Consider the following 20,622-nt stretch of genomic DNA (forward strand, 5'->3'; position numbering starts at 1 on the left):
TTTCATTCAGCCTTTAGGGGACAAGATCTACTCATATAGCACATATAGGCTCTATCAATCATGTAAGAGCTATTTTTTGCTATGATAGAAACATGATGCTGAAAAGACCACAAGAGTCCTCTATTTCAGCCCCCTGCAAAACAACCTCTCTCCTTCCCCACCCCCCACCCCCCTCTCTCTTTCACACACACACACTATTTGCACTGCTGTCCAGAAACTGAGCATAACTGACAAAATTACCATGGGGGAAGGAACAATGTTGATAGAATTTCTGTGCTAAAATGGTAAGACAAAAACAGAGGAACCACAGGAACTCCTCATAAATGTGGCTTTCCAAGAATATTGTATTCACATGCTATAGCATCACAGTCCCTCTTGAAGGACTGAGCATCATAAAGTAGCATTATGTCTCCCAGGCACTCAGTGGTTGATTCTGCACAGGGCAAATAACAGGTGTACGACACTATAAAAATGTGGACGGGGGACTTTGCATAGGTTCCATCCTCAAAACAACTCTGGGCTGCTTTAGTTCTCTCTATCTGGGAAGTTCGAAAATCGCTAAACTAGTGATTCTTTTCAAAAAATCTCAGGTGTGAGCTGCTCCTGAGTGAATGCCCAGACAGGAGACATTTTGTTCATTTCGCCCCCTGCACTGGAACCTCCGCTGGTGGTGGCCATTATAAGAGGGAGAATCTGCTTGGGCCCCATGGGCTGTTTCGTGCTGCCCCTCCGCCCAGCTCCCAGTGCTTCAGTCCCCCAAGCACGTTTCCCACCTGATTGCATGGCTGCCAGAGCCTGCAGCCAGAGCCATGGCAGCTCATTCTGTGCTAACTGGCAATGGCCAGACAGTCTCTGTGTTTATTTTTTATTTTGCGTACTGTGCCAGCGTACCTACGCATGTGCAACTGACAAAAAAAATTGTGAAGTGCCTTCATGCAAAGGTGCAGAGAGGAGTCAGATCACTTCCTGAACATGAGATTGGCACCTATGCAAACAGAACAAAAGGGAAATGGGGTCATTTATCATGGATGCAACACATATTGTGCAGAATCGGCCATTTTTGTCCATTCAGTTCTTTTATTACTTTAGGTTTTTTTTCTCTTCCTGCACTTTTCAACAAAGTATTAGAATAGTCTTCCAATCCCTAGAGGATCCTCAGGTAGAATATGCAGGTCACAGATTAGAAGCTACAAAAAAGTCCAAGAGGAGGTTGAAGAGTAGAGTCAAGGAAGCCCTTTAAATATAAAGTGTTACTTTAAAGAGTGAAAGTCTTGGTCATAAGGAGGAGGGAAAGTAGCACAAACGCAGGCAAAAGAAATGTAAGTTGGCAATAAGGCAGACAAAGAACCCAGCTAAAACCCTAAAACAGTAACCTCTTTACTTACATTCCTAAGAAGATCAGTTAGGAAAGAAATCAGACTATTGGTCAACAATGAAGAGATAAAGGAGAACAGAGAATATAAAGAGAGGCTGAATAAATTATTTGCATGAGCTTCATAGTGGAAGATATTGGGCATACTCACTCTTAAAAAGCCATTTTTGGTGCAGATGTCTAAAGAATTAAGTCAAATAGAACTGACAAGAGATAAAATTCTAGGCTAATGGACAAATTAAACATTAACAAGTCACTAGGTCCAGAGTATGTAGCTGAAAGTTCTTGAAGGACTCATGGGAAATACTTTCTAATTAAAAATATGGAACTTGTTGCTAAATTGGCCTGCTTACTGGAAGACTGGAAAGTAATCAATGTAACAGTTTTTGTTGTTGTTGTTAAAAAAGGAATGCAGGGGTAGCCAAGAAATTGCTGTCCCCTTTGTATAATATCTATCCTTGGTAAATTGATAGAAATTTTTATTAAAGAATCAATAACAAATGTTGAAGAACAAGCCTTGCTGAGGAAAAATCAGCATGGCCTTACAAATAGAGGCCCTTGCTCACAGATCTTTGGAGTTCTTAAAGAGTGTCAACAATTTGTAGATAAAGAGACATTTACTTCTGAAGAACATGTATTTGCTGCCCCTCTAGAAACTGCCCAAGGCTCATTCTGCACATGCAGAATAATGCACTTTCAAATTGCTTTCAGTGCTCTTTGAAGCTGTGCGGAATGGCAAAATCCACTTGCAAACAGTTGTGAAAGTGGTTTGAAAACACATTATTTTGCGTGTGCGGAAGGGGCCCCAGGCTGCTTAAAGCATACACAATAAAACAACAGCCAACCTAAGTAAGACTCACCCAGCCAGCAAAAAAACTATCTCAGTTCAGCAGTCATAAAACCAACACTACCATCAGCACAGAAAAAATAATTAAACAACATAAAAGCATACCAAAACCCAGCATGTAATAAGCAGAATACAGGCCATAGTATCTCTAAAAGATATTAAAATAAAAAATTAATAGGTGAGATAAAGTTCAACTAACTTTTGTCCTAGCACTTGAAGGAGGGAGGCACCTTGTTTACCAGCTCACAGAACTGCAGGAAGCATTTCTGAAACCAGACCGGACACTGGCTTCTGGAGATGCTTTGATGAACTCCTTGCAATGCTGCTGTACAAGTGTGTTATGTTTTTAATGTGTTTAAGAAATGTACTTCATATATATTTATAGGGGCATGCTGGAAATATTTAAATAATTTTTATATTTCTCGTTGGAACTGTAATGTTAGGCACTGAATTCTTAACTTGGAAACATCCTTTTCATTTTCCTTACCTATCAAACTTAGTGCCCATCCCCCACTACACACATTGTCTCTCTCAGCACCGCTTGAAATATTGTTTTATATTTGTGTGTTTTAAGGGCATCACTTTAAAGAGGCTTTGTAAGAACAGAATATTATGATTCATTTTCTTTCAAACAGTTTAACTAAGTCACAAGCCTTTTGAGCAGCCTGCAACAAAGCACCAGGCCTTGTTAGATGGATTAAATGCCAAATGTAAACATTCTCTTTGCAAGTCTAATTTCCAAGTGTCAGGAATGTGTATGGACAATGGTTTTTCTGCTGCCAAGTAGTGCCTTGAGCAAAGAATTGGGAATTTCCAACCCTTGTCGAGTTTCTAGGGCTTTCCTAGTAGAACTGGAGAAGTCAATTTCATTTATCTTATTTTCTGTCATAACACAGCTTAGGTTCTGGCACCTTTAGCCAGTGAATCATCAATGACCTCTCTTACTTTGCTAAGAACCGAATTGGGGGGGATCTGCTAGTGGAAGTGGCAGATTTGCCCTCCCCAGGGCACTTACCCTGGTGGACAGGTGATTCCATTGGCATGTGGCTCCCCCCTCCCTGAGCTGGGACATGGCACTGGATGCAGTGTCAGCATCCCAGTGCCCCTGCCCACATAGCAGGGGCAAGTCAGGGGCATGGTCAGGAAGGAGCCAACTTCAGTCAACTTGGTCATTCACTGCATTATGCTGGGACATGACTTTTGAGCAGGATAAGTCTATGAAGCACCATAGAGGCTTCTTGGCAGCGGGGAGGCATTTCCACTTTTCGAGCCTCCCTGTGCCACCAGGAAGCCTCTTTGGGGGCTGCAGCTGGGCGCCCAGCTCTTGGGCAGGGCTGTTAGTTGTTTTACCACAGCCACCAACCTGATTCTCAACCAGTTCCCCCATGGAGCTCTCATTCTGTGGAAAGTCACTGCAAGAAATATCCCACATTTGTCCAGGCAAATCCAAAAAGGTATGAGTGAAAAAATAACCTGGGAACATTAAGCAATCGTGAAAAAGACTGATCTAAAGCTATGCCTGTGATGAGTGCATGGTTATGCTATTGTCCAACTCAGCAATACAGATGCAGCCAGGCTGTGGTCTTGATTCACACTGAGACACCTTACTTATTTTAGCCAGTGCACAAGGGTCGTGAGTCACCAAATTAAGAGAAGGAGTAAGGAAACCAAAGTAGTTTAGGGACATAGCTCTTGTCATCAAACTATTTTGACAGTTTTTGGGGCGTGGCTTAGCTGATGGGGTTTGTGCTGATTGGTTGGTAGGTGGGACTTCCAGTTTGGTAGGCTGGACTTCCAGTTTGGTAGGCAGGACTGCCTGTTTCTGGAGCTCTGAGGTGGGACTTCTGGTTTTTGCCTGCTCACAGTCTGCCAAAATGACTTTAAAATAACTGTAAATTGTATTTTGGGTTGATTTGGGCCACGTGTGAGGGTTTTCAGGGCTGCAGAAGAGTATTGAGTTTGGAGCTGTTTGGCGCTTGTTGGGAAATGAATGGAAATAAAAATAAAAGTTTATAGAAGGGGATTTCCGAGTGTAGGCTTGTTTGTGGCTGATGAAACAAATTAAAATATTTTTTTATTTTGGGTTGCTTTGGGCTCTGTGTGATTGTGTTTGACTATGCCAAGGTTGGGGCTCTTGTAGAAGCGTGTGGGGGGGGGAGGTGTTTGTGGGTAATAAAAATGAAATAAATTAAAATAAATTGTGTTGATTTGGGCTGTGTGGAAGGGGCTTATGCTTGAATGTGCTCTTGTGTTAGGGTTTGGGGGCTCTGTGTACCGTCGAAAGCAACCTCCCTCTCCCTGTATAGATCTTCCCTAGGTAGCCTACTTGAGCAGTGACCTATCGTCTGCCCCTGTAGAAATTTAGCAACTTTAGAAATTTCTGTTTCCCTCCCCCCACAAACACACACACACACACACACACACACAATTAAATGCTGGCTTTTCAAAAACCCACTCCCCTCGTCTGTTCTTGTTTCTAAAAGCACGCTCAAAGAAGTCAAAGCTGGCTGCTGAAATGCCTTTAAAATAATATAAATTGTATTTTGTGTTGATTTGAGCTCTGTGTGGAAGGTGCTTGTGACTTGTTACCAAAAAAGAGTAATGTAAACTAGAATGCTGCAGTTAGTAGTTTTGCAAGACTGGACGTGTCCTGACATAGACCCTTAGATGTGTAGGGAAAGCACTTAGGGGTGGGGCGGGCTCTTAAGCAGGACCCATGGGAAGCCGCAGCCAGGAGGAATAAATATGCTGTGTCTTCTGAGTGTGAAAGCTGCTCATTTGTGTGCTGACCATGGCAGTGAGAGGTTCTGAGAGCCTGTTTGCCACCACTCCACCCGCAGCTCCGAAAAGGAAGGCATGCGTGCCAAAGTGGCGTTTACGCATGGAAGAGGAGGAATTGTTTTCTAACATTGCCAGGAAGTTGTTTTCACCAGCTGAGAAAGCTAATGGAAAACGGGGATACGCAGCCATTCCAGAAAGCTCAGACACCGCACAACAAGAGCATAAGGTGAGTTGTGTGGTCTCTAGAGAGTTTTATGTTGTAACCCACCTTGAGACCTCCAGGGATTGGGTAGGATAAAAATACATAAACAGAAATAAATAAATTAAGAAATAAAAATAAAATGTTTTATCAATATTTTAGGATATTAAAGTCAAGTATTGTCCCCACCTATACTTGCAAAAACAAAACTAGACAGGACAGTTTGGGGAAGTATAAGCCAGGCAGCACAACTTTGTCTAGAACTTCACAATAAAGAGTGATTAGTGAGGGCCAAGATCTTAATGGATAATTAATAACTTGAATTTACTTTAAAAAATGTCAGAGAAACCTTGTTTCTCCTTTTGATCATGGAACTGTATTAACAGACCAGGAGAATGCTGTGCATGTAATGCAGCTGCTCTCCAGTAGAACATTTGACATGACATGGTAAGAAGATGGAGAATGTCAGCCTGGGAGGGACAGCTGTAACAAGGTGAGTGCCCAACTGAATGAAACACTAGCCTCAAAGAGAGATAATTAATGGATTGTTGTCTGCTGAGGGGCTTCACAGGGTCCGAAAATTTGGGGTCCTAACCTCTTTGGAAGATAGGATTCAAAATGAATTTGTTAAATTGATGTACTGTGCTGACTCCTGCAAAGTGAAATTAAGTAGACACAAATGTTAGGTATTGAAAAAACAGCCTGTTCTCACATTTCATATGCTGTTTGGCACCACAACTGCCTCCTCTCACCTATAAATCCTGCTCTCTGTCAGCAACACTAGCTTCATATCACCTCTTTCTATTATCACTTGGTACAGCTGCCCCCCCCCCCCACCCCAAGCATTATACTTTATGTGAGACATCCATGATTAAATCTTCTGAGGTTTACCATTAAGGTAGGTAGGTTAAACCTTTCTCTCAGCAGTTTCCCCAATAGAAATTCATACACACACGGACACCCCAAATAACTTAGTTCTGGTAGGGGGAAAACAGTTACCACAGAGATGCTTGTAATTTTTCCTTGCTGGAACTGATAGAAATTGTCCCTTTCTTCCAAAGCTTCTTTCAAGGACATAGTGAGGAAAGGGTTAACATACACACTATCTTAAATACTTTGACCCAATCCACATCACCACAGCTGCTTTAAAGTAAACATCAGAAGATTCAGTGATGGATCTCCCACATAACATGTACTTTGATTCAAATATGCCACTTCCAGGTTTAGAGGCAGTATGATGGGGAATAACAGCAGAGAAAGCTATTGTCTTAAGGTCCCATGGGTAGACTTCTTGGAAGCATCCATCTGTTCGCTATGGGAAACAGGATGCTGGATTAAGATGGACCTTTGCTGTGATGCAGTAGGGTGGTTTTGATGTTTTGATGTTAAGCATAAGCTGTTAAAAGAATCTCAGCAGAAGCCTGGTAGATTCACATGTAGGCAGTTCTTTTATGTAGAATGGCCAGTTGGCAAAGTGGATATTTAAAGAACCATAGTTAAATTTTCTTAACCATGGTCTGACATATTGCCTGAAGCAAGTGAGAAGTAATGTTGAGGCTATATTGGGCTTTCTGCATCCTAGGCTAGTGTGGCAACTGATGTTTCTTATTTCAGATGTTAAAACTGACAATCTCACATAAATTGAATCATAAAAACAAATATTCACTGATAAACAAATAGGGAACAGCTGTTGTCCCCCCATTTTCTGAATGCATAGAAAAAAATCAAATAATCTGGTGCTGGTGTCTGTTAGGGAACTATGGTTGATATTGCACACATGAAACTGACTTATAGAAGCCCCATTCACATGTAGGAAATGTTATGACTTACATGTATGTGCATTTACCTGTTTGTAAGAAACTATCAACACACATTAACTTTTCAAATGAAACTGTTGACCAGTACCTGGATAAATGTGAAGTTTAAATCAAATATTGAGCTGTATATAAGTTGAATATAACACAAGAATTAGAGTGTTGTGGGTTTTCCGGGTTGTATGGCCGTGTTCCAGTAGCATTTTCTCCTGAGGATCCTCTGAAGATGCCAGCCACAGATGCAGGCAAAACATCAGGAGAAAATGCTATTGAAAGACGGCCATACAACCTGGAAAACCCACAACACCCTAGTGATTCTGGCAGTGAAAGCCTTTGACAATACATAACACAAGAATTACTTGATACATGTGAAGGAAAAATCAAGCATACATTGAACATGGATTGTACATGCATTTACTGTAACTCTGTAACACAGCTACAGAGTCAGACCGCTGATCTATTAAGGTCAATACTTTGAAACGCAGCAGTTGTTCGGGGCCTCAGGCAGAAGTCTTTCATATCATTTACTACCTGATTCTTTTTTAAGGGTAGAGGGTGCCAGGATTTGAACCTGAGCCTTTGCTTTTTGTATGCAAATTGGATGCTCTTCCAACTTAATCACGGCTTGTCCCATAAGTAAATAACCTTCCAATAATATGGACTGATATTGAGTCTGGTTTTCGAGATAGAGGGATTAAAATGCTCTAAGTAAAAAACGATTAATAAAACCTAAACCTAATAGGCCAAATTCTTTGATTCATTTATTATAAATGACTGAAAAATGAGCAACTCAATAATATTTGAAAAATGTCTGGAAAATGTACACTCTCAGCCCCGGCTAGAAATCAGGGACTCTTGAGGATCAGTTCACAGTTTCTCTTTCCTTGGGTTGCCAAAGGCCTTCTTATGCCTGCTCTGCGAGTGAGAATTTTAATTGCCTTTCAAGTGGGAATACTCCGACTTGTCTGAAATTTGGCAGAGCAGATTTCTTGGACAAGTGGTAACAATCACTGAAAATGTCATCACCATTAACTATGTGGGAGAAAAAAGTTAGAGCAACAAATGTGTTTTCTACTAAAACCAATGAAAATGAATAACAAATCTAATAAATGAATAACAAATCTAATAAATACTAGACCTATATGACAATCATTAAGTGTTGTACCTTATGATTCTTGACAAATGTATTTTTCTTTTATGTACACTGAGAGCATATGCACCGGAGACAAATTCCTTGTGTGTCCAATCACACTTGGCCAATAAAGATTCTATTCTATTCTAACAAATCTAATAAAGTTGCACCCCTCACTATTGCTAAATTAGGCTTGCAAAGTTCTGCCTTTATGTTGGAGTTAATATTCACCCTCTCTTCCTGAGCCAGGCTCAGTGAGCAGAGAACACACAGTTAAGTACAGACAGAGTTAAGATCCAAACCCAGATCTAGGTGCTCATATACACTGAATCACACACCACTTTGCATTCAAAATTCCTACCTAGTTCCCCACTCCCTTACACTTCTTCCAGAATTAAAGGAACAACCCAAGAGGATTCCTTACCAAGTGCAGTATGCTACTGATGAACACTTTTGCACTACTGGTTACAACTGTTCCCATTTTATAGATGACTTACTGAGAGACCCTGCAGCAACACCCCATGGAATGTTCCATCCCCCTCACTGAGTTCCAGTGAATGAGGAGGGAAGGTGGCATTCTTACTGTCAGGAGTGATGACAGAGTTGCCAGGGTCATAGCAGCAGTGCCTGGCAAGTGCACAGCTGCCGAGGTACTAGCAGGACCTGCCAGAGGGTGATGACAGTACCTGCTGGTGCTGGGTTCCACTCAGAAGCAGAGTATTTGTAGCCATCATCATCATAGGTCTGTCACCACCTCCTGATGCACAGTGGCCCACCTTCTCCCTCTCCAACATTGGTGAGGGCCGGGATTTTCTCTAGCCCAGCCTATGAACTGCCACAGTCCCTGAGAAAAACCTGCCCAAGATCTCACCATAAATTGCTGGCAAAGATGGGATTGCAACCTGACTGGAAACAGTGGGTCTGAAAGCCATCCCAAGACCACTGTATGTCTGGGAATAGTTGTTTTTTCATCATCTCAGTTAGTATATGCTTCTCTCTAGTTTGATTGGATGAGCCTTGACCAGAGGGATTCACTTGCATAAACCAAATACATGATGAATAATTCTTTTCTTCATTTAAACCATGTGTTTTCACTGTGTTCCCAATATCAAGTCATACCCATGATACATTGGAAAATACAGTTTATAATACTGTTGCTAGTTTCACTGACAGCGTACAGATTTCTCCACAACTCATATAGGCTACATCCCTTGGTGAAAGAAAGAAAAATGGTCTGATTAACATTTTTGGCTGTACTCCAAAGCATGCAGGCAATTCGGTAGGTTCCACTGGTTTCAGAGGGACTTACCACTGAGTAAATGTTGTTATGGATGCTGGATGACTTTGTTAAGCTGATTGCTTGCTATTGCTAATTGTCAGAGTTCATCAGCTGGTATTTTTCCTCAATGGATTACCTAGAATTTGACAAATATTCCTTGATGGCAGCAGAAATCTCTCCCCGACTTTTGGGAGGGAGCAGCCTACAGCTAAGAGGAGGGGACAGAGAAACAGCTGGGATCCAGGTTTGCAGCCCAATGTATGGGGTTTCTGTTGGGAAAATATTGGGACACAGTTGTTTGTGCGATGATGCCAACCGCCTGGCCATCTTTTGGGGAATGAATAAGTACTGAGGGGTATGAATTCTGCAGTCTTCTGCATGACTTCTTGGTTTCCTGCCATCTAAAAACACTCCTGACTTACTCTACATAGAGGAGTAAATAATGCCCTCTTTTATCTGTATGCATCTTGATTCCCCTTTTGTCCCTACTCCCACCTCTGTAGGTCTGTGTGCATGATATATAAATATGAGTCAGGCTCCTCTGGGAATTGTACTGTCAAGATTTGCTGGACTGCAGTGTGAACTTGGATGCACACACACACACACACAGACTGTCTAATGGCTTTCTTAACATGTTTGCTCTAGGCCTGAAAAACAGACATATTTTAGTAGTTTGGTTACAAGGGCAGAAAGGGGAAAGAGGAAGAATACAAAAATAGAAAAGCTATTCACCGTACAATTTTAAGATACTGCTGCTCCTGTCAGTAACTTGAGGGCTGTGTGGAGTCATAGTTGGTGCACTGTTGGTATTCTGCTGTGCTTTATTAACTCTGATCAAATAATGTCAGCAGTGTTTGCACAACTATGCATCATGCAGCAGCTAGTAATGAATTAGTAATTAGTAATAACTTTTCCTGTGCAGAGTCACAGAGAAAGACAGGATTCCCTTGCCTGCTTAAGGGCAAAATAAACATTTGCACCCAATCCTGAATGAGCAATCTCTGCTCCTCAGTTTGTTCTATGGGTTTAATGGTAATATTGTTTCTGTTGAAGTGCACAGAGAGGATCTTCTGTGAAAAACAGTATATAGGCCCATATGGCTCTGCAAAGGAAACTGCTGGAGGAGGGAGGGGTACAAAAATAGCATCAGTTGAGTAAAGAATAAAGTGGGAGAAACTACTAAAATGAACTTCAATAATAAAAATTATATGTTGGGCATCCTTCTCTAATTTCCTCCCAAAATTTGTCTTGGAGTAGACAGAAAGTGGAATACTATTACCTTGCATTATTCAGAAGAGCAAAAATCTTCCCCATTCCAGCCAGGCAGTAGGTTTCCCCATCTCATCAACACCCTTGGGCTTTTTTTGTGGGGGGGGGGAGGGGTTTGTTATGGAGAATTCCATAAAGAATGTGCTCACTAAATTCTGTCATCTATTCTTGGTGCATTTACTTCCAATGGTAAAAGCAGCGGGGGAATCCTGTGGGACCAATGATATAAACAACAAGAAATACAACTGACAAGTGCTGTTTTCTACATCATCTGTGATACTGAAACTGAAATCCTGCCCACTCTTAGTTGACAGTAAGCCCCACTGAACTCAGTGAGACGGATGCATGCCGAGGCTCAAGGTCTTCAAAGGAGGCTTCTTATTTTTATTCCTTGGGGAAGAAGCCATTAAGGTCAATATGTGCCAATTCCTGTCATGCCCCCTCCTTGTTTCCCACCTTCGCAGTTTAGCTCCAGATGCCTTCTTAGATACATTAGACATATGTTGACAGTCTTACTGCAAGTCAAAAATATGAGAAGGCTTTCACCTTGGTTATCACGATTGGAGTGGGATTTGATGTAGTATTGTTGTGACAAGCAGAATGCACCTGAAGGGAGAGATTGTATATTGTAGGGACCCTGGAGGGAGGAAGGGAGGGAGTGAGAGAGAGAGAGAGAAAGCATTCCATGCACTTTAATCACAGAGGCAGAAGAACTGAGTCCATTGAGGCCTTTGTTTAGTACATGACCTGGTCATCAGAAGAAATTTGCCTCCACTCTGAGGTCATCCTAAGCATAATTCTTTCTTTGTAATATGAGTGCATGACAGCCATTCATTTATATAGGCAAAAGTAAAAAGGAGTATTTAAGGTCACCTCTAAGGAGCAAACTATGTAATAACCTGTAGTTGGGTGTCCTGCATAGGTTTGCCGGCTCTGAGTTAGGAAAGACCTAGAGATTTTGGGAGGGGGTGGGGTGGAGCTTTGGGAGGACTGAGTTTGGGCAAACCTATGAGTTTGGGAAGGGACCTCATCAGGGTGTAATGCCATAGAGTCCATCCTACAAGGCAGCCATTTTCTCCAGGGGAGTTGATCTTGGTAATCTGGAGACCAGTTGCAAAAGCAGGAGAGCTCCAGGTGCCACCAGGAAGGCAACCCTAGTTCTGCCACCCTGACAACACATTCTGCCTTTCAGGTAGCCCACGGGAGAAGGCTGTCTGGCCTAAAGAGAAGGGTAGGGTGGAAAGGAATTGGGGAGCCCTAAGTTAGGCAGAAGAAGGGCATTAACATGTTTTAAATAAAAATAAAGTAAACTTCTCCCCACTAAAACTCCCCTGCCCTGCCCTTTAACATTGAGCTATGCAAGGGTAAAACCCTGGAACTCTTTCCCAAAGGAGATTTGTCTGGCCCCTTCTGTGGCTGTCTATCGCTAGTGGGTAAGGACTTTATAATTTCATTTGGAAATCCCTCAGTGATCCTTTTTGCTCAGTGTTTTAATTGATGTCTTTATGATGTTATGTGTACTTTGGTCTGTTTTTAATTGCTTTAATGATGTCTGTGTTTTTCTCAGGGTTGGTTCCAAATGGTTTTTAAATGTAATTGTGTTATGTAGGTTTTAATTTGATGGATGCCTTGGTTGCTCTTGTGAGCGTAGTAAGATGGGATATAAATGTTGTAATAAATAAATAAAATGACTAGGAAAGATTTTCAGGGGGGAGGAATGCTGGACAAACGAAGTGTTCATTTGCTTTTGTTCTTTCTCTATTTCTTATCTAGGCCAATTAAAATTGAATATAATATATGTGTTTATTTAGGACATTTCTTATCCCACTTTTCTCCCCAGTAGGGACCAAAAGCAGCTTCCAAAAATACCGAGCCAGTTTAAATAAATAGAATTCTGCTTAAACATCAGCAGCAAACATCAAGGTAGACTGAACAACATCCTGGAACCTGGGCTGGCCTTGGCTCCATTGGGCTGTTCACTCCAGGCCACAGTCTCTGAGCCAAAAGGACTTTGGTTTGCATCAAAAACCTTGCACTTTAGGTCACACCCAGACTTTTAGTAGCTATAACAGGAGAGAAACAGAGCTGCCAGGCAACGTTTCAACATCCCTTCCTGAAGTCATGTGGTTTGCCAATTTAAACTAAATCTATCTCTGGCAGGGTCAATCCCAGATTTGGGAGGCCCTGGGTGAAAAGTGCTCAGGGGGTTGTCCCCTTCTCTGCCCACCACTAACCTTCAATTTACAGCATTTTCCCTACCCTGCAAGGCCCACACCTCCCTGTATATTCTTCTTCTGCTCACTCACAAGCTCTCCCAGTGTTTATGTTCGCAGCTGCCCACAATCCCTTTCCCATTGATGCCAGGAAGTGTGTGACTAGGAGTGAGGCTGCTGTGGCCACCAAAACCACTACTACCACTTGCATAAAATTCCCCACAGCACTGGGCAGCACACACAGCTGACAGCATGGGTGGCAGAGTGCTCCTAAGTAGATGGTAGAAAAGTGCACAGATAGGTGATAAGACAAGTACATGGACAGTAGACCCTTCTAGAAGCCCTGTGCCCTGGTAGGTGACTTACCTCAGGGTGCATTGACGCTGGTGCTGGTCTCTGGTAACCTCAATATTTAGCGATGAGAATCAGACTTGCCCCTCTTAATTATAGTCCATAATGGTGTCAAATGCAAAATATTAAGAGCTGAGGGGACATCTCATTACTGCATAGCTCCACTTCTTCTGAATATCCTTCTCTTGGTTTCCATTTCTTTGTGGGATGCTGGATGGTGACAGCGTTTGAAGACACAGAGAACAAATGACTATATTAACTCAGGGACAAATTAGGGTATTTTCTGTGGTACTGCTGCCTATTTCAAATACAGAGAAGCAATTTCTACATATGGGTCTTTTCCACATGAGTTGTTTGCAATAAATCTTGCTGCCAAATGCATTTTTCCTTTGAATTCCACATTTCTCCCTTCTCCCCACTCCTTTTGGTTCCAGAAATGTTTTTCTTTCATTTTTCCTCCATTGGTTTCCCAATCACCTTTACCACGATTTTATCTCATCTGTTTCCGAGCCAGCTTCCCTTGTGCATGCAATCATGTTGAAATGTTCTCTATTCCTCTGTCTCACCTGGTTCTTATCCATTCTCCAATGTAGTTGCCCAACCTCCTCTTCAGCCATTTTCTCCTTCCCCTATCCTCCATTTTTGAAAGGATTTTAATTTTTCTCTCTTCGTTATATTGAATTAGAGAAGTAACATTGAGACAGAGATAAGAAGCAAAGGGCGATTAGATCACCTTTGTCAATTTCATGGAGAGCTTGTGATATCAGTGTTCAGGCACAGATACAAAAAAGCAGGAGTTGGATCAGTTTTCTCAATTTCACATAGAACTTGCAGTGTTAAGTTCAAACACAGATATATAGAAGCAAGGGTGATTGGATCAGCTTTGCAAATTTCATATAGAACTAGTGATGTAGCATTAAGGTGTAGTTAGGAGCAAATGAACTTGACAAGGGACTGTCAATAATGATTGTGCATTATTACATCTCTAATTTGACTGGAAAATGTGTTGGGGGCCCCTACAGATTTCTGTTCCTTCTGGTGATGGTGCTTGCTCCAGTTGGTTTTTTGGCTTCCATTTTGTGTGGTGGAAACGGAAGTGGAGACATTTTTGAATTGCCACTTCAACGTAACTGTGTACCAATGCTGGAGCACCTGCACAAATGTGGGGAAAAGGGGGGAAGGTTGTTCTTCCATGTCATGGATGACACCCCACCAGCATTAGGAATACTAGATTTTCAGAAGTAGCATGTGGAGAATAAGTGCAACTGAAATGACAAGGGAGGAAATGGCAGGGGGAATGGAGGTGTGCAAAATGATTTCACAGAAAATGTTTCCAAGGCACAATGTCTGACCACTGGAAAAATCTGTGGGAAGCTGAGCATGAGGAAAATACCATGGTTTTGTGAGATGTTTTCAGCCATTCATTACCTCCCTTTTCGACAACACCTTAAGATTTATAGTGATGCTTGCGGCTTCTTCAGGACTGCCTCAAATGTTGTTTTAAACACAGAGATGTACTGTTGGGAGTCCGTACCTAAAGATGGGAGAAAATGTAATGCTAGAAGGGTAATCGATATGTCTGTTTTGGGGGGGAAACTTTCAGGCATGTTGGGCAATCTTCCAGAAGCAGTTTTTGGAGTTCATTCATCCTCATTCTGTAGCCAGCTGCAAGATTTGACAAGTCCTAGGTCTCTGGTCTCCATAGTGCCTATTAATTTGACAGTGGCATCTACAAATCTGAAATATTCTTTTCAGTTCTGTTCAGGCACCATCACTTCAATTATTCAAGCTATGACCTTTTCCCCCAGTGCAATATTTATATTTATATTTATACTGAAGTATTTATGTCTATCTTATGTTAACAATTATGTATCTGTATTAGAATATTTGTGATCTTTTACATTAAAGATGCATGTGTCAAGACTGAGTCAGTTCTTCATGTTTCTCGAATGGGATGTGGCACCCATCATACTGGATTTTTGGCCTGACTGTTCTAACTGTTTCTTAGAGCTACTTTCATTTTCCATTGCTTTACTTTGCTATGCGAACTGCGGGCTTCAAGGTCAGAGAAATAATGCATCTGTTGCTCTCTCTGGCTGGGAACTTGCACAGTTTGGGAGATGGCTGAATGCGGGGGGGGGGGGCTGAATTGCTTAGCAACAGGAGGGGGCCTGTATATCGTGGCAAGATGGGTGCCAAAAGGCAGTTTTGTCAAAGATTCTTACTGTGTTGCATTCCTGAGACCTCTCTTTCAATAAAAAGGGCTTAATTATTAAATGAGTCTCATTAATTGGATAACCCAGGGCCACAACAGCATGTGTTAGACCTAGAGTTTTCAAACCTCCGGTAGAACCTGAAGATCTCATGGAATTACAACTGATCTATAGACTACAAGGATCATGTCACTGGAGGAAATGGCAGCTTTGAAGGTGGACTCTATGGGATCACAACCCTTCTGAGCTCCCTCCCCTCCCCTCCCCAAACTCCTCTCCCCCCCCCCTTGTTCCACCACTAAATCTCCAGAAATTTTCTACCCCAGATGTGGCAACCCAAAGTACAGCAGGTCAACATTTGCGTAGTTTTAAAACTGCAATAGCCATGATGCAGTGTGACTACTGATAAAATCATATGTGTAACAATAAGTGCCTGGTTCACTTTGAAAATATGGTGGACCTAGACTGATCCATGGCAAAATCCTCTTCAGTGTTCTGTTTTAAGCTAGAATGTGTTTTTTTTAAGTAAAGCAGAGGGAGGAAAAATGTGTTTCATTTCATGATCCTAAGACCCCCTGGTCCAAATATTAACTGATGCACTAATTAAAGAGACGGTTGGAGCTGTCAGAAAAAGTTTTTGGAAGAAATTTGTAGAATGGACCTTTTTGCACTCCCCAACCAGCCTGCTGTTTTATCTGAAAAATCCTGCTGGGGGAGGTGGGTAGAGGCTTGGAAACAATATGCACAACAAAGTCTGAGGTAATCAAGTAATGTCCCACGTCGGTCTCTGCGTTCGGCAGAGGCCAATTTACTGGAGATCCCTGCCCCCTCTATGATGCGGCTGGCCTCCACCAGGGCCAGGGCTTTTACGGCCCTGGCCCCTGCCTGGTGGAATGCTCTCCCTCAAACTGTCCGGGCCCTGCGGGACCTACATGAGTTCCGCAGGGCCTGTAAGACTGAGTTATTCCGCCGGGCTTTTGGGGAGGCCGGCTGCTGATAGGTGCCCATTAACAACTAAGATCCGCTGTTCCCCTCTTAAGGGAGCTGAGGAGTTAATGGCTGAACGCCATCTGTTTTAACTGAGTATGAATTAGGAACGCTGCTTTTAACTGTTATGAATTTTTAGTATTTTATCCTGTTATCCGCTTTTATTGTGATGTAAACCGCCCTGAGCCCTTTGGGGGAGGGCGGTATAAAAGTGGAACCAATAAATAAATAAATAAAAATAAATAATGCTAATATGAGACATACTGCATTTTCCCTTCGTTCTCAGCTTTCTGAGTATGGTCGCCTGCTTCCAGGTGGTGGCTGGTGATTTCCTACAATTACAGCTAATTTCTAGGTGACAGAGATAAATTCATCTTCCCAGAATGCACCTGGATACTAGCTGCATTCTGGACCTGCTAAAGTCTGCTGAGCAGCCTACCTCCCTCAACCTTTTAAAAAGAAATTTTTAAACATCCAACCTGCTGAAGAATTCTGGAGAACTTGAAAGCTTGCACAGTTTTATGTTATTTCAAAGGATTTTAATAAAATGACACCACATGGATTTTGCAGCAAACCACCAGAGCAAAGAAACTGATTGATTTCTGTTAGCCAGTAGATTTTCTGGCAATGCCATTTATCATGTGAGTGTTGCACATGACTAATAGAAGGCATTAGTCAATGCATGCAAGGAAGTTTCTCTCTTGATCTGTCTTCCTCCCACTTCCATTTGTTCCTTGCCACAGCTACCTTTAAAGCACTCAGAAAGCTCTTCCTCAATTGCATACATCTGTACTATCCAGGTCTTGACAATTTTTCAGGTTCAGGCTCCACTTCAGTGCCCACTCAAAACTATTTTATCTATATAATTGGGTATTACTTCATCACTTTTTAAAGGGGAAAACATTGCAGCTCAAGAAAAAAAGGAGAAACAAGTGGGCGTCCAGCAAAAACTTGTAGGGAAGACATCCCATTTTCCTCTCTGCCACTGCTTCCTCATTCCCTTCCTTGAAAGCCCCCACAGCCTCTCCCTTTTTCTGTTTTCTTCTCTCCTTTCCATCCACCAACCTCCTTATTTTTTTATCTGCCCATCTGTCTTCACCTTTCCCCCATTTTCTTCCCCTGGCAGTCTGTACCCAGGAAAACCAATTACGCCACTAGACTGGGACCAGTTGCATGGTGGAGAACTCACAAAGAGTTGGGAGTGCTCCTCATATTCCCCTGTATCATCCTCTGCACAGTTTTTCCTCCTTGTTGTCTTCCAGTAACCTCCACATCATCCCTTTCCATGCTTCCGTCTCTCCATCTACCACCAATCAACTTAGCTTTTCTCTGCCCCCCCCTTACAGCTATATTTATAATTTAATTTATGCCCTGCCTTTCTCTACAATGGGGCCCTCGAAGCAGTTTACATCATTCCACTCTCCTCCCTTTTATTCTCACAACAACCTTGTGGGGTAAGTTAGGCTGAGAATGTGTAACTGGCCTAAAGTCATGCAGTGGACTTCCACAGCAAAGTGGAGATTTGAACCCAGGTCTCCCAGATCCTATTCTAAAACTCTAACCACTATAGCACATTGGTTTTCATGGGGCCATTGCTGCTGAACAGTAGCAGGCAGCCAGATGTGGGTGAATCATGCAAATCACATGGTAGCAAATTGTCTGGTGGTATTTCACGTCCCTCGTCCCGAACGTTCCTCCCTCAAAAGCCAAGACAACCCTTGAAAGGCTCCTGCTCCTTCCCTTGCCCTTTAATGACAGACAGCAAGGCTAGATGGTTGACAAGAACTACTAAAGGCATTTGTCTCATAAAGCTACCAGCATTGTTTCTATTACCTGGGGGGGGGAGGGGTGGTTAACCCTCCATGATTTTTTAAAGATTTCAGATTTATCTACAAACCTGTGACATTTTTTAGGTTTCCAGAAAGATCTGCCTTGTCTGTTCATGGCTCTGCTCTCGGGATTTAACTATCTACAGATTGGATCATGTTGAGAATTAGATATATTCAGAGGTGGGATTCAGCCAATTCGGACCGGTTCGCAAGAACAGGTAGCTAAATTGGTAGCTAGTTTGCCGAACCAGTAATCCCACATCAAAGAGGCCCCACAGCACCTTCCCTTACAAGGGAAGGAAGAAAAGGCTGGTGGCTGGGACTTCCTTCCTTCCCACAGAGGCAGGCCGGCTGGCTGGAGGCCAAGGCGAGGATTCTCGCCTTGTCCCCTAGCCAGCCAGGTGGCCTCCATGTGGGGAGGAAGCCCCAGCCAAGGGCTGGCAGCTGGGGCTTCCTTCCTTCCCACGGAGGTTGCCCAGCTGGCTGGGGGGTGAGATGAGGACTCCTGTACTGCACTGTGCACTCCTCGTCTCGTCCCCGAGCTAGCCGGGCAGCCTCTGAACAGAGAGGAAGTCCCAGCCAGCAGAGGCGGAGCAAGAGGGAACTGCGCGTTCGTCCTGCACCCCCGGAATGCCCCCAGAATGCTCCTGCCACGCTCCTGCCATGTCATAGCCACACCCTCACAAGGTGCGCAGCTGGGGCATTGTGCCCTACCTGGCCCCCTGGGCACTACACCACTACCAGCCAGCCCCCAGCCCTTGGCCTTCAGGCCAGTGGGCGGCTGGGTGTGAGCCTCCGGGGGGTGGTTGGGGCTTTCTTCCTCCCCACGGAGGGTGCCCAGGCCTCCCAGCCACTGCCCTAGCCCGAGAAGGCCACTGTGGTGCTTCTCAGGCTAGGGCAGTGGCTGGGAGGCCTGGGTAACTTCCAGCAGGGCTCCAGCCTCCAGCTCAGGCATGCGGCTCCTTCAGGCCAAGCCACCACCACCTTCCCTTGTCTCCCCCTAGCCCAACATGGAAAGGGGGGGTGCAGCAGCCAGGTAAGTGGGCAGCGGTGGCGGGGGGAGGCCAAACTGGTTGTTAAAAAATTAAATTCCCACCACTGGATAGATTCCTTTGGAAAATTTACATGTAAGTGATAATGACTAACATAGAAGCCTCCTGATCACAGCTAAATATCTGCACTCAGTTTCCTTTCTGCAGCTGATGTTATTGTCCATCATAGTCATCCATTCTTGGTAGAACCATAAATTTGGCAGGGAGTCAAAGGCCCACCAGTCCAGTCCTCTATTGCCCAGCAAGGGCATTTATATATCAACTCTCCCAAGATCAGCCATTCAATCTAGATTGCAGTTCACCATTGCTAATCTCCAGACAACATTGTGCAACGATGACCAATTGGCCATTTTCTTAACAGCTACATCAAACTTTTGCTTGAATTAAAATCTGCATTTCTTCAAGAATGCGTTGTCTCTTTTTTCTGCTGATATAGATTTATTTATGTATTTATTTACCATGATTTTTGCATAACCTGCTATCTACCAAGCAATTCATCGGTCTTAAACTGAAGCATACCCTTTTAGAGTAAGGATAAACCACAGACTGGGTTGGCAGACTGTTGCTTACATTGTTTGTATAACCTGGCAGATTTCCATCTGCTCTAGTGGAGGAGGCAGCCAAAGTTGTTCCTGGAATGTGCCAGACAAATCCGGTGAGGGGAGGCATGGTGGTGTGGCAGGAGATTTAGTTTTAGAAGGTCTCTGAGATATAGAAATCCTCAGACTTGTTCTAATTTCCAACCCATCACAAGGAATGATGGTGGACAGATCCAGAATCTTTCCTCCTCTTCAAGCTTGATCCTGTCAAGTTGATTAAAAAAACAAAACAAAATTCTACCTTCTGGGAGCTTATTTGGAGGAGGAGTTTGGATCTGGTTTGCTTGACTGAGACTTGGGTAGGTGAAGATGAAGTGCTTCCACTTTTTCAGCTGACTTCCTCAGGTTCTCCATTACTCCATTAACCTCAGATAGGAGAGTGGGGGGCTGGGGTGGAGTGGCAGTCCTCAATTGAGATTATTTCTTCTTCCATAGGATCACTGCATCAACAATCCCCAGCACTGAATGTTTTCCTAGCATGGGGTGCCAGGGAGAGAGTGGATGTCTTGCTGGTTTACTGTCCATCAAGCTCACCAGCTGACACCCTGCTGAGGCTGGCAGAGTTGGCTGCCTGGTGGGCATTGTAAATTTCCAGGCTATTAGTCTTGGGGGGGAGGGGCAGTGTTCAATGTCCGTGTGGAATCTGACTTGTCAGAGGCTGCCACAAACTTCCTGGCTGCCATGG

The 20,622-nt window shown here is 43.3% G+C and overlaps 1 protein-coding gene across 1 annotated transcript in view; it reads left to right on the forward strand.

Moving 5' to 3' along the window:
- The window catches only part of CACNA1I (calcium voltage-gated channel subunit alpha1 I), a 208,423-nt gene that overhangs the window by 38,667 nt on the left and 149,134 nt on the right, over positions 1–20,622 (forward strand). The window lies entirely within an intron of this gene.

The sequence above is a fragment of the Sphaerodactylus townsendi genome, linkage group LG06, assembly GCF_021028975.2.
Source record: "Sphaerodactylus townsendi isolate TG3544 linkage group LG06, MPM_Stown_v2.3, whole genome shotgun sequence".
In the NCBI taxonomy this organism is placed as follows: domain Eukaryota; kingdom Metazoa; phylum Chordata; class Lepidosauria; order Squamata; family Sphaerodactylidae; genus Sphaerodactylus; species Sphaerodactylus townsendi.